Below are 12,174 nucleotides of genomic sequence, written 5' to 3' on the forward strand. Positions count from 1 at the left end.
AACAAGTGTTAAAAGTAAGCAAGTACATTAAAAATAATATTGAATGTTATGAGGCTTTATTCTAGTAAATACATGCATGATCAGTAGCAATTCTGTAGTTGGTCTTCATGTTTTCATGGAAACAGTCTGATAAAGAGAAACTGGGTGCCTGGTTCTTGTGTCTCCATGGAGATAATCTGATAAAGAGAAACTGACTACAGGCTGTTGTAGAGTAATTGGCTGAAGAAAAAAGCTGAGAAGAGAAATTGGCTAGGACATAATGTTCTCTGAAAGTATTCAGGGGTTTTCCCAGCTGAGAGAGCTATAAAGAAAAGACAGCACCAATTAGCACTTAGTGAAGCACAGTCTGCACCATGGGTCTTAGCATGCTGAATTTTTTGGGGGGGTTAACTCAAGTCTGTGAGTGTGGCTGTCAGTTTGGGACTTTTGTTCCTATTAGGAGGGTAAAATTCAGTATCTGAAGATGCACATCATTTTGTGTCTTCGTATTAAGTTAATACATTTTAGGGGGCTATTGGGGGGTGTTTGTTTTTTGTTTCAGGGCTTTCAATAAAACAAAACATTTTATAAGATGTGACATAGGCTTAAATAGATTCAACAGAAACAACTATATAAAAGTTCAACTTGTCAAACAGTGTATGCATGTAACACAACAGCTGGAACTAGACATTTAACAAAAAAGGTGTTATGCATAAAAGGTGGAAATAATTTTTTTAACGCAATGATCCTTTCTGTAATGTCAATTGTCTCAAAGAGAAATACAAAAAAGAGAAAGTAGTGAACTATATTACAAAATGTAGAGTGGAAATAGGTATGTTACAGGAGGCACATTTAGAAAGAATTGAACATGTGAATGTAATAAAGAAATGTTTTCAGGATGGTTATTCAGAGGAATACCTGGGACAAAGGAAAAGAGGAGTACTAATAATATTATTTGCAAGAGGAGCTCCAATAATGATAGAAGAGGATAAAAAAGATAATAATGACAGATTTGTAGTGCTAAGAGGCTACTGGAAAGGGAGAAGGATTACACTGGCATGTATTTATATTGTATCTAAAACTGCTATAATGGAACTTAAGAAAATTCTGGCAGAAATAATCAGTTTTCATCAAGGAACAAGTAAAAGGTGTAATCCAAAGCAGCGAAGAGCAGCAAGAAACAGCAATGAAGCCAGAGGTAATCTCCACAAAAAGTTTATTCAAACACACGACATAAAATTCGTCCAAGAATTTAACACAGTACTGGATATGTTAACGCAGTTAACGGAAGTTTTTAACACTAGTAAAACGGACACACTTTCAACGTTGCCAGGCAACCAGCAACAGGGGTTGCAGCGGAAGAGAAGACGTATTTCCGGTGAACCCTTGCCAACGAGCAGTGGTGTTCAGTCTGGGTCTAGTGTCCAGCAGGGCATGAACAAACGGACAAATAAAGTAAATAATCAGGGTGCGAGTGATGTAGGTGGCTGTAATAAGGACTTTAACTTCAATGCCTGGGCGGAACAGCAGTTCTGGTTTAAACAAGGTACAGACAATACTGTTAATAATGCTGATATAGAACAAGACTTTAACACACTACGTGATAAGCTGTACACCTACAAAATGAATCAACTGGAAATAGACTATTTAAAAGAATGTGGGAAAGTAGAAAGGGTTCCAAAAGGTTTAAGATGTTTTAAGTTTCCAAATAATGTTCAAAAAGGCACTGCATATTATAAGAAACTGTGTGACATTTTTAACCAAGCAGGAATTGAAATGTTGGAGGTTATGATAGCGGAGTATGAAGCAAAGGCTGACGCTTTGCTTAAGGATTTAAATGGGTTGAACAATACGTTAGTAAATGATAAGAACTTTCTTTCAGTGAAGTTTAACTATGATAATATTTTCAATGAAGTAGACCAGTTCTGTGTTAAGGTTGTGAATCGCAAGATACACAAATTAGAAAGGGATCTTAGAGAATACAGTGAAGGCATGGCTTACCCACTCCCAGTTAAGACTAGGTGGACTAGTAACACTGTTATACAGCACAACAATGCTCGTAGTTTTAACAACGATGATACACAGGTTGATCTACCTAGAAGGAATGAGAGATTAGCAGAAAAGGAAAGGAAGAACTCTCATCAGGATTTTATATTTCCCCCAGACAAATCAGGAGGGGGGGGGGGCAGATTCCCAACGAGGAGATGGAACAAGTAACCAAGATCAGTCACGTTATCCCCAACCAGGAGAGTTTTGTACCTTTGGATTCACCTCCTATTACCTCCACCAGTTACACGGTGACCACAGATAATAATTTTACTGTTTATAATTTTACTGATTTAGAGATAAGGAAGGAACATTTTAACTTATTTACAAGAGGCATGCATTTTATACCAGCACAATCATTTAATCTTGAAAAAGAATTGATAGATCTTAAAATGTTTGTTAGGCAATTGAATTTGTCTCTATACTTCAAGGGTCAACCCTGTCAAGGTGACACACTCACCAGAAAGAGCACCTTTAACCCTCCCACACACCCCTCCATTAAGGTGTTTGAAGAATTGGTGGAAAGAGATCTAAGAGCCATTGACATTAGAGAATCTGCTACAGGTTCCCAGAGTTTAAGTTTGAATGAAACACACATAATCAGGTTTTTAAAGGAAGAAGGGTGTAGAGTAATGAAACCAGATAAAGGAGGGGGTTTAGTTTTGATGTACAATATAGATTATGATGCACACATTTATAACATATTACAGGATGTTGAGCACTATAGCTTGATATCAACAAATGAGCTACACATAGCATATTCCAAAATTAACTATCTATTAATGGACCATCTTTTACAAGGAGCCATTAATGAAAAGCTATATAATTACTTGTTTGTAGCCAAACCAAGAATCCCAATAATTTTTGGCATCCCAAAAACCCATAAAGGACTGGACCCTTTGAAATTCAGACCAATAGTTTCTGGTGAAGGAAGCATCACGGAACCTTTGGGGAAATTTATTGATTACGTCCTTAAACAGTTTGTTACATCACTAAGCCACATATGCAAAGATTCTTGGGACTTTCTAAAGGGTATGAGATCCCACTTGTACCACCCAGACCTTTTAATGGTAACTATCGACATAGTGCAACTATTCCCTAGTATACCGCATTTGATAGGTCTGGATTGGTTCAATGAGATTTTGGTCAAAGAAGCCAATCTTGGTGCCAATGTTGCGAATTTGCTAGTTGAATTTATGGATATTGTGTTAAACAACAACTTCATCTGTTTCAATGGCGAAATTTACAAACAAAAATTGGGAGTTGCAATGGGAGCTTCTTGTGCCTCTTTGTATGCGAACATTGTATTGCACAAATGGGAACAGAATTTTATATTTGGCACAGACTGGGTGAAACATATTAAACACTATGTCAGATACCTGGATGATATATGTTTGTTATGGCATGGAACAGAAGTGGATTTTCAGAAATTTGTTAATTACATTAACTCCACCACTTCCTTTTTGACTTTTACACACTCGGTCAGTAACACTAGTTTGAACTATTTGGATGTAACTATAATCAAGGATCTCACCAATGGCAAGTTTGCTTCAAGAGTATACAGGAAACCCACATATTCTAATTCTTATCTACACTTTGGTAGCAGTCATCCTTTCTATCAAAAGAAAGGAATCATTAAAGGGCAACTAATCCATGCTTCTAGAATGTGTAGCACTGCGGAATACTTCTCAAATGAGGTTAGCTTTTTAGAAGAGAAATTTTGTGAAAGGGGCTACCCGGCCAAACTAGTCAAGAACTTGGTCATGGAAATTTCCGCATGTAGAGAAGAAAAATACCCACCACTTTTAGGGTGCATGTTACCGCAAGTGGACAACTTGCACAAGAATACCCAGCAACTAGAACAAACTAGTTATATACATACATTTTCCAACAACTCTGATTTGATAGAGGAAACAATAACAAGGTATTGGCCAGTTTTTACATTGCATGAAGATTTTTCAACAAAGATTCCAACTAAACCCACATTTGTTAGATGCAGGGGTACTAACATGAAAGAGCTATTTGAAAGAAAAGAAATGACAAATACCACTGGTAGTAGATCTAAGAAAGGAACTTATAAATGTGGAACATGCAAACAATGCACTGCTATGTTGAATGATCATAAAATATACATCCCATCTAGGAAATATCTATTCCGGTCTAATGGGTATTTTAACTGCAATGCAAAATATGTTGTATATTTAGGCTTTTGTATAAAATGTCAAAGTTTCTATATTGGGAAAACAGAAAGGACCCTAAAGAGAAGAATCTATGAACACTTCTATGCTATTTCCAAGAAAAAAGAGACCAATGCTTTTTATAAACACTCTTTGTCCTACCTAGATATGGAAATTAAGTTTATTGTGTTAGACCAGATAACACCCGACAAGAGAGGGGGTGACTGGGAGACTAAACTGGAATATAGGGAGCTTATATGGCAACTGAGATTGGATGCAGCTAAATGGCCAGGGTTAAATGACTATATAAATTTAAGTAGTGTTTTAAAACTAAGAAGAGCTAAGTTATAACATATAACATTTAGTAAGAGATCATCAACATTATTTATTTGTATCAAATTATTTGTATTTTGCATTTATTCTGAGTATAGGGAGCATAATCTATGTAACAATGTTTGAATATTTAATACTTGATTATTATTTTTATTTTTAATTTTTGTATTTTTAACATTTGATTTCTATTTACCACTATTTATTACTTACATTTTTTATTGTGGTATTCTATTGCACTATTTATTGCACACTAAACAGTGTTATAAGAATTAATTACTATAAATGTGCTTATATGAGATAATATATATAACATTATTCATTTATTTATACACAAATGTTTTGAGATTTTTAAATAATATTTTTTAACTACATGATATTTAACAAAAGGTATTTACTTAGGATTTTATGTATTTCATACAACATTGTGCTGTTTAATTTTCAAATTAGTCAGCAATTAATTTTAATTTTAACTTGATTGGTTTTAATTAATGAAGCACGCAATCTCACTAAGAGACTTATAAATAAGGCTGCTCTGCCCTACATTGTTATCTTAATAAAGCTCAGTATTGCACTGAGGGAAAGCGCTTGAGAGAAGGGCTTGGATGAATTTTATGTCGTGTGTTTGAATAAACTTTTTGTGGAGATTACCTCTGGCTTCATCGCTGTTTCTTGCTGCTCTTCGCTGCTTTGGATTACACCTTTTACTTGGTCTTGGTTTCGAGCTTTTTGCTGTTTCATCAAGGAACAATACTTATGAGTGGGGACTGGAATGTGATTTGCAACAGTGAAGATGTGTCTGGGGGGCTCAGAAGGGAAAGTATAACAAAGGAGGGTAGTTTTTTTTTGTAAATATTTTTATTCATTTCCAAAAACAAGAAAACATGAATGCAGGTTATTTATGACAGTGAAGTATTTACAAATTAGATTTTTGAAGAAATTTATGAAAATGTTTAGCATGGAAGATGTGAATTCAGTAATAGGAGTTCGGAGTGAATTTACATATTATTCCCCAAGATATAAAAACTGGGCTAGGCTAGACAGAATTTATATTTCACAGGAACGCGTACATTTAATTGAAGGTCTTGATACACACCTAATAGCTATTTGAGATCATATACCAATAATAAATAAAATAAAAATGCAGGGTAATGAAATAAAAATGAGACACTGGCACTTTCCCACCTATCTGTTGAAAAGAGAGGAATTTAAGGAATGGGTAGTGGAGATTATTCAGGAGGTATTAGAGAAGATAGAAGGCCCATTTCAATAAAAAACATGATTATAAATAAAGTATTCATATATATAATGGCTAAAGAATGACAAAAGTAATGCCAAAATTGATAGATATGGATCAATGTGGTTTTGTGGAGGGGAGGCAAACATTTGACAACATTAACAGAATGCTGATGATCCAGAGGGAAGCAGAATGTAAGACAATACCATTGCTGTTGGTGGGCCTTGATGCAGAAAAGCATTTGGCAGAGTAAGCTGGGACTTTATAAGCAGGGCAGATTGGGATTACCCAATTTGAAGTGATATTTCAGAGCTACACAGTTAAGGCTTCTATACATAGCACAAGCAGAACATTATAATTCAAAGTGGAAAGGGATGATGTTGAAACAGGAAACAGGAGAGACTGGGATTTTGCATGCAGGCCTTTAAGGAAAATAAAAATAATCATGCAGAATATTATATCCATAAAGTAGCAGAAAGTATTCTAAGAACTAAGCCAATACAGGAATGGAGAAAAGAGATTCTGCCGATAGTGATTATTGCAATTAGGGATATAGAAAAACAAAACAGTGTAAGAAAGTTGTGTGTGTGGAAGAGTTTCATTCCATATATATCTAGTTATTCACTGTATATTAATCAAATAATGGCAGTAGAAGTAGTGAACTTAAACTCGTCTTAAGTGAAAAAATATATAATTTGAAATATTATACAGAATTACTATTTCAAATTATATATTTTTTTTATTATTTTTTCACTTAGGAAAGGTTTAAGTTTGCTACTTCTACTACCATTATTTGATTAATATACAGCTAATGGGTCTATTTTATAATCACAAAAGACAAATACCGTGAATGCAAGTACATCAACACATAAAGGTCGATGTACTACAAGAGTGAAATACGTAATTGGCGAAAATGACAATGCTGAACGTATTTCCTTGGCCAGCAGGGTGATCGTGGGGATGGGAAAAATATATCCTTTTCCCTACTGTAGTGCAGTCTCGGAGGAGGTATATTTAAGTGAGGGGGCACAGCCCCCCACATGGGGGGGTGCAGGGGGGGCTTGCCCCCCTGCAAAAGTGGGTTAATTTTAGATTTTTATTGTTAGTTTGAATGTACCTGTGTGGCGCTGTTGTTTGCTGAAACAAGTTCGGCATTGTGATTTTCACCGATTATGTGTTTCGCTGTTTATGCACATCGGCATTTATGTGTTGATGTACATAGATTCACTGTTAGGACATTTTGGGATTTTAATATAGACCCCAGCGAATAACTAGATATATATAGATTGAAAATCTTCCACACAGAGAAGTTGCTTACACTGTTTTGTTTTTGGACCCACTATACTTGTTTAGTGGGTTGTTTGAGACTTCGGGGATACCACGGAGATTACTTGTTTTTTCAATTAGGGATATAGACAACAGGCAAGTAGGGGCTGGAGTTTAATGGAGAAAACTGGCAAAGGAACCAAGGTATTGGGAGCAAATAACTAGAGAGGGAAAGGTAATAGAATGGGAAGAGGCCAAGAATTTATTTGGACTGCAAGTTAGAGATTGCCTTCCCTATCAAGGATTGATATCAGAGTATAGGCAAAGAGAAAGAAATAGGGGGTGCTAAATGAAAGACCATCTCTGGTAGAGTTTTTAGTAGAATCTGGAACAGAAGATGCCATTAAAAAAGGAATAATTAGTAGAGCATATAAAATATTGCATGATAGCTATATGAATCAATCAGAGGAGGTTAGAAAGGATTGGGAAGAGAGATTGGATAAGGAATTCACAAATAAATAATGGGAGGATATATGTATGTCTTCCAATAATGCAAGAAAATCTAGAAGATTTAGGATTTTTGTTTGGAAATGTTTACATAGATATTTTTATACCCCAAGTAGACTGCAGATAATTTTTTGTGAGGTAGACAGCAAATGTTGGAGGTGTGACAGGGAAAAAAGAGGTACTTGGGAACATATTTTTTGGGAATGGGGTGAGTTGGTAGACTTTAAAGATTCCCTGTGGGATGCACTGTCAGAGATGGGTCTACTTTACATGCTCGAAAGCTGAAAAACCCGAATCCAAATAGCGCGACATGTAAAGCGCGAACTGCGAATACATCACACGAATGAAACCACAAAATATTAAATTTGCATAGTTGGCTCATCTGTGGTATAGCTCCGTAAGGTAAGTGTGCGATAGTTACGGACCTTAGGGTTAGGGAGGGGGTAAGGTAAGTGCATAGGTAGGCAGTGTATGTAAGGTTTTGTGTAGGTAGTATATGTAATGTTTAGTGTAGGGTTTTAGGTTCATAGGTTCATACTAGGCTATCTGCCCTAGGGCATTTATAAGCCTAGCCAGAATGTGTTTGGCTTTCGCCACCCATTTTAAATGAATTTTTGCTATGCCCTTTTTCGAGGTTAGTATACTGTGCCTTTGTCTAACAGTGACACAGAAGTGATACCCGGAGTAAACCTACAATCTCCCATCCACTCATCAAGATTCCTCTTGAAGAGAGTCAATGAGGGACTCTGCCTAACCTGGACTGGGATTTTATTCCAGAGTGAAGGGAGCCTCTGGGTTATGAATCTGTCCCTCCAGCATGTCTTATTTATTTCAGTGCTGAGGTTCAAGTCTCTCAAGCGCGTAGCTTGATGGGATTTGGATTTTCTGAGGTGCAGCATGTCCATTAATTCCGGTTTGGACATGGCTTTATACGTCAGGCACAGATCGCCTCTGAGCAGGTGGTATGCCACTGAGTAGAGCTGGAGTTTTTTTAACTGGGCAGCATATGGCATCTGTTTGAGCCCTTTGATCCTCTTGGTGAGGTACTTTTGGGGTCTTTCCAATTGCTGCTGGTGTCTGGTAAGGTACATCCCAAAAGGGGCATTGTACTCAATTATGGGCCTGATGAGGGATGAGTAAAGAAGCACAATGACCTCCCCTGATCTAGATGTGAATCCCTTCATGATTAGGTGGGCTATATAAAATGTTTTTCTAACCACTTTGGCCACGTGGTTGTCAAATGAGAGATTGCAATCAACTTGGGTACCCAGGTCCCTAATTACTTCTTCCGTACTTAATGGATTACCACCTATGTGGTAATTTGTGGGCACTTTGTTTTTGCCAAAGGGGATGACTATACACTTTTTGGCGTTTAGCTTGAGGCCATGGCTCTGGCACCAGTTGTCTGTTTCTATGAGGTTCTTTTGTAGGATGCTTGTGTCAGCTGGAGAGTCAATTATGGCGCCCAGTTTGCAGTCATCTGCGAACTTGGTCAGCCACAGTCCTTCCGTGTTAGCCTGTACTTCCGAGAAATATATACCGAACAAGAGAGGTCCCAGGACTGAGCCTTGTGGGATGCCACTTGTAATTCTAACCATGTGAGTTCTGTCCTTGAGCCAGTTTGCAACCCATCTAGTGACATAGAGGTTTATATTTAAGCTGGTGAGCTTATCTATAATGCCCGAGTGGGGTATTGTATCGAAGGCGTTTGCAAGGTCCAGGTAGGCTGTGTGGACCACCTTCCCCTCGTCAATGGCCTTGGTGACTGTTTCAAAGAAATCGACCAGGTTTAAGTGGCAGGATCTGCCCTTAACAAAGCTGAACTGGGTAGGATCCAGTGTCTGTAGGTCCCCAATATCTTTATTTATGAGGTCCATGATGACCCTTTCCATAGCTTTGCAGACTAAGCTAGTCAGGCTTATGGGGCGATAGTTTCCAGGATCCGTTGAGGCACCACCTTTGTGGAGAGGGACCACTGTTGCTGTAAGCCACTCTTTGGGTACATATCCTGTAGTAAGGCTGAGATTGAACAGTAGTTTTATGTTTGGGTTTAGCTCTTCTTGGAGTTTATGTAGGACGTAGCCCGGGACACCGTCTGGTCTCATTGATGCTGTGTTTTTTGCTTTGGAGATGGCGGCTCTTACCTGAGCATCTGAGATGTCAGGGGGGCAGCACTCTGCTGGGATAGATATTTGCCCTTTTGGTGGGGAAGGGGGGGGAGAAGTTTGCGCTGAACCTGTCAGCTAGGATGTTGGCAATGTCTGTGGGTTTGGTGTATTTCTTGTCATTTTGGACTAATTCTGAGCATATCTGGAAATTCCCACCCAGGTTCCTAACATAACTAAAGAAAGCCTTGTGATTATCCTTAGTGTCCTGTGCAATTTTTCTCTCGAAGCTGGCCTTAGATGATTTTATGAGTGCCCGTAGTTTTTTGCTAATACTGATCAGAGATGCCTTCTCTTTTTGGGATTTTGCTCTATCAAGTAATAGCTTCCTCCTTCTATTGTACAGTTTGTTTATGGCTGGAGTCCACCAGACAGGACGCATAACCTTGGAGGATTGGGTCTTGGTTTTATTTGGGATTGCATGATCCATGCATTCCTGAAGGTGTTCATAGAATGTGTTTATAAAGGATTCTGCGGTCTGGGCCATATTTTCCACAGGCCCGGGGGCTTTGAAGGATTCCACCTCAGTTTTGAGGAGTGTGAAATTTGCTTTAGAGAAGTTTTTCACTGTGGTTTTCTGGGCAGGGGCTGAGATCGGGATGTGAATATCTAGTGAGATTAGTTTATGTTCTGATCTTACCAGTGAGGGATACACTTCTGGTCTGGAGCATAGAGTCCCCATGTTGGTGATGAACAGGTCCAGTATGTTTTTCCCTCTTGTGGGAGTGGAAACAAGTTGTTCCATAGCATTTGGGTTTATAAATTCTAGGAACCTTTGAGCTAGGGTGTTGGAGCTAGAGTAATGCTCCAGTGTATGTTAGGGTAGTTGAAGTCACCCAATATAATGGTGTTTGGAGAGACCTTCATATTTTCCAGTGTTCTCAGGAAGACCGAGTGGGGTTCCTGGGTTTGGGAGGGTGGTCTGTAGCAGGCTATAAACTGGAAGCCAGTTTTACCCACTGTTAGTTGCACATGGATAGTCTCTGATGCTTCGTGCTGTGTCACCAACCTGGAGGTGTGGGTATCGTTAAGTGTATGTGTGTGGAATATTTAGTTTGTTTGGGTATAGCTCCGTAGGGGAAGTGTGTGGTAGTTACAGACCTTAGGGTTATGGAGGGGTTAAGGATAGTGCATTGATAGTTGTGTATGTGGGGTTTAGTGTAGGGTTAGTAGTAGGGTTTTGGTGCTTTAATTTAGGGTTAGAAGTAAGGTTTTGGTTAGTGTATGCATTTCTTTTTTATTGTGTTTGGGTAGATAGTGTGTTGCGGGTGGTGGGGTGGCCAACTATGACATTTTGAGGTTTTAAATTTCACACTTTAGTACATTTGACGTATTCGTGGTTCGCTCTTTATGTGTCGCACTATTTGGATTCAGGTTTTTCATGTTTCTAATGCATAAAGTAGACCCCCAGAGATGCTGGGTGGGTAGATTAGTGTGATGAGGAAGATGATTTCTCTGAGCTATGATACAGAATCAGAATTGCCTAGACATGGTAAGGCCTTGCTATGTCTAGTTATGGTGGCTGCCAAAAAGGCAATTACTAGAAAAGGAAATCAAAATCTAAACCAACTATATTAGAAGCAGTGAATATAGTAACAGAGATAAAGCATCTGGAATTGAGATCTTTAGAAAAGGGTAGGAGCAAACTATATAGGACAAAATGGGAATTGTGGGAACAACACATAGAGGAGAGGAATGAGGTTTAAAAGAAGGCAAGACTTAAATGAGCTATTTAATGTTTGACTGAATATGATTGGGTAGATTATAAGTGATGTATAATGTCTGCAACTGGGCGTGTGTCAGTATGGTTTGTGATGTAAAATGCTTGCAAATAAGATTATGTCAGTGTGATTTGTTTTCATTTATATAAATGTATGATTACTTTTGCTTTTGTCATAGGTGATGGTTTAATAAAGATGTTTCTTGTTTAACAGAAAGGATCAGAAATTGAATAATTTACATAATGTTGTTAAGGTTATATGATATATAGCAATATATGTAAAGTACAATGTTTGTTAATGTATTAATACAGTTTATACTAAGGTGTGTTTAAAATAAAAGAAGGATGACTCTGTTGCTAAGGATTCGTGCAAAAGATCCCGAGTGTTCTTCTACTTTGGTGTCAACTTCAGCTCTTTTGCTGGAGCTACCAACTAAACTTTTGAAAAAGTCAGATACAACTGTATCAGATCCAAATCCAAGAGTTGAAAGATCCCATCAGATCCATATTCCAACTTTAGTCATGGAGCCTATCCAATCCAGATTACCTTCTCCATTCCTTGAACAGTCACCTAGATGATGCTCAAGGCCTTTATCAATGGTGTCCTCTCTTCTGTCCTCCAGGAGTCTATCTGAAGCATATGTGGACAGGATGATGAGGAAGTTTCTCAGAACACAAATTCAAGTGGGATTTCTCACAGCTCCAACCCTTTTGGGTCCTGATTGCCTTTTTAGATCCACACCACCT

The sequence above is a fragment of the Protopterus annectens genome, chromosome 9.part0 (assembly GCF_019279795.1).
Source record: "Protopterus annectens isolate FY-2018-M chromosome 9.part0, PAN1.0, whole genome shotgun sequence".
NCBI lineage: Eukaryota > Metazoa > Chordata > Ceratodontiformes > Protopteridae > Protopterus > Protopterus annectens.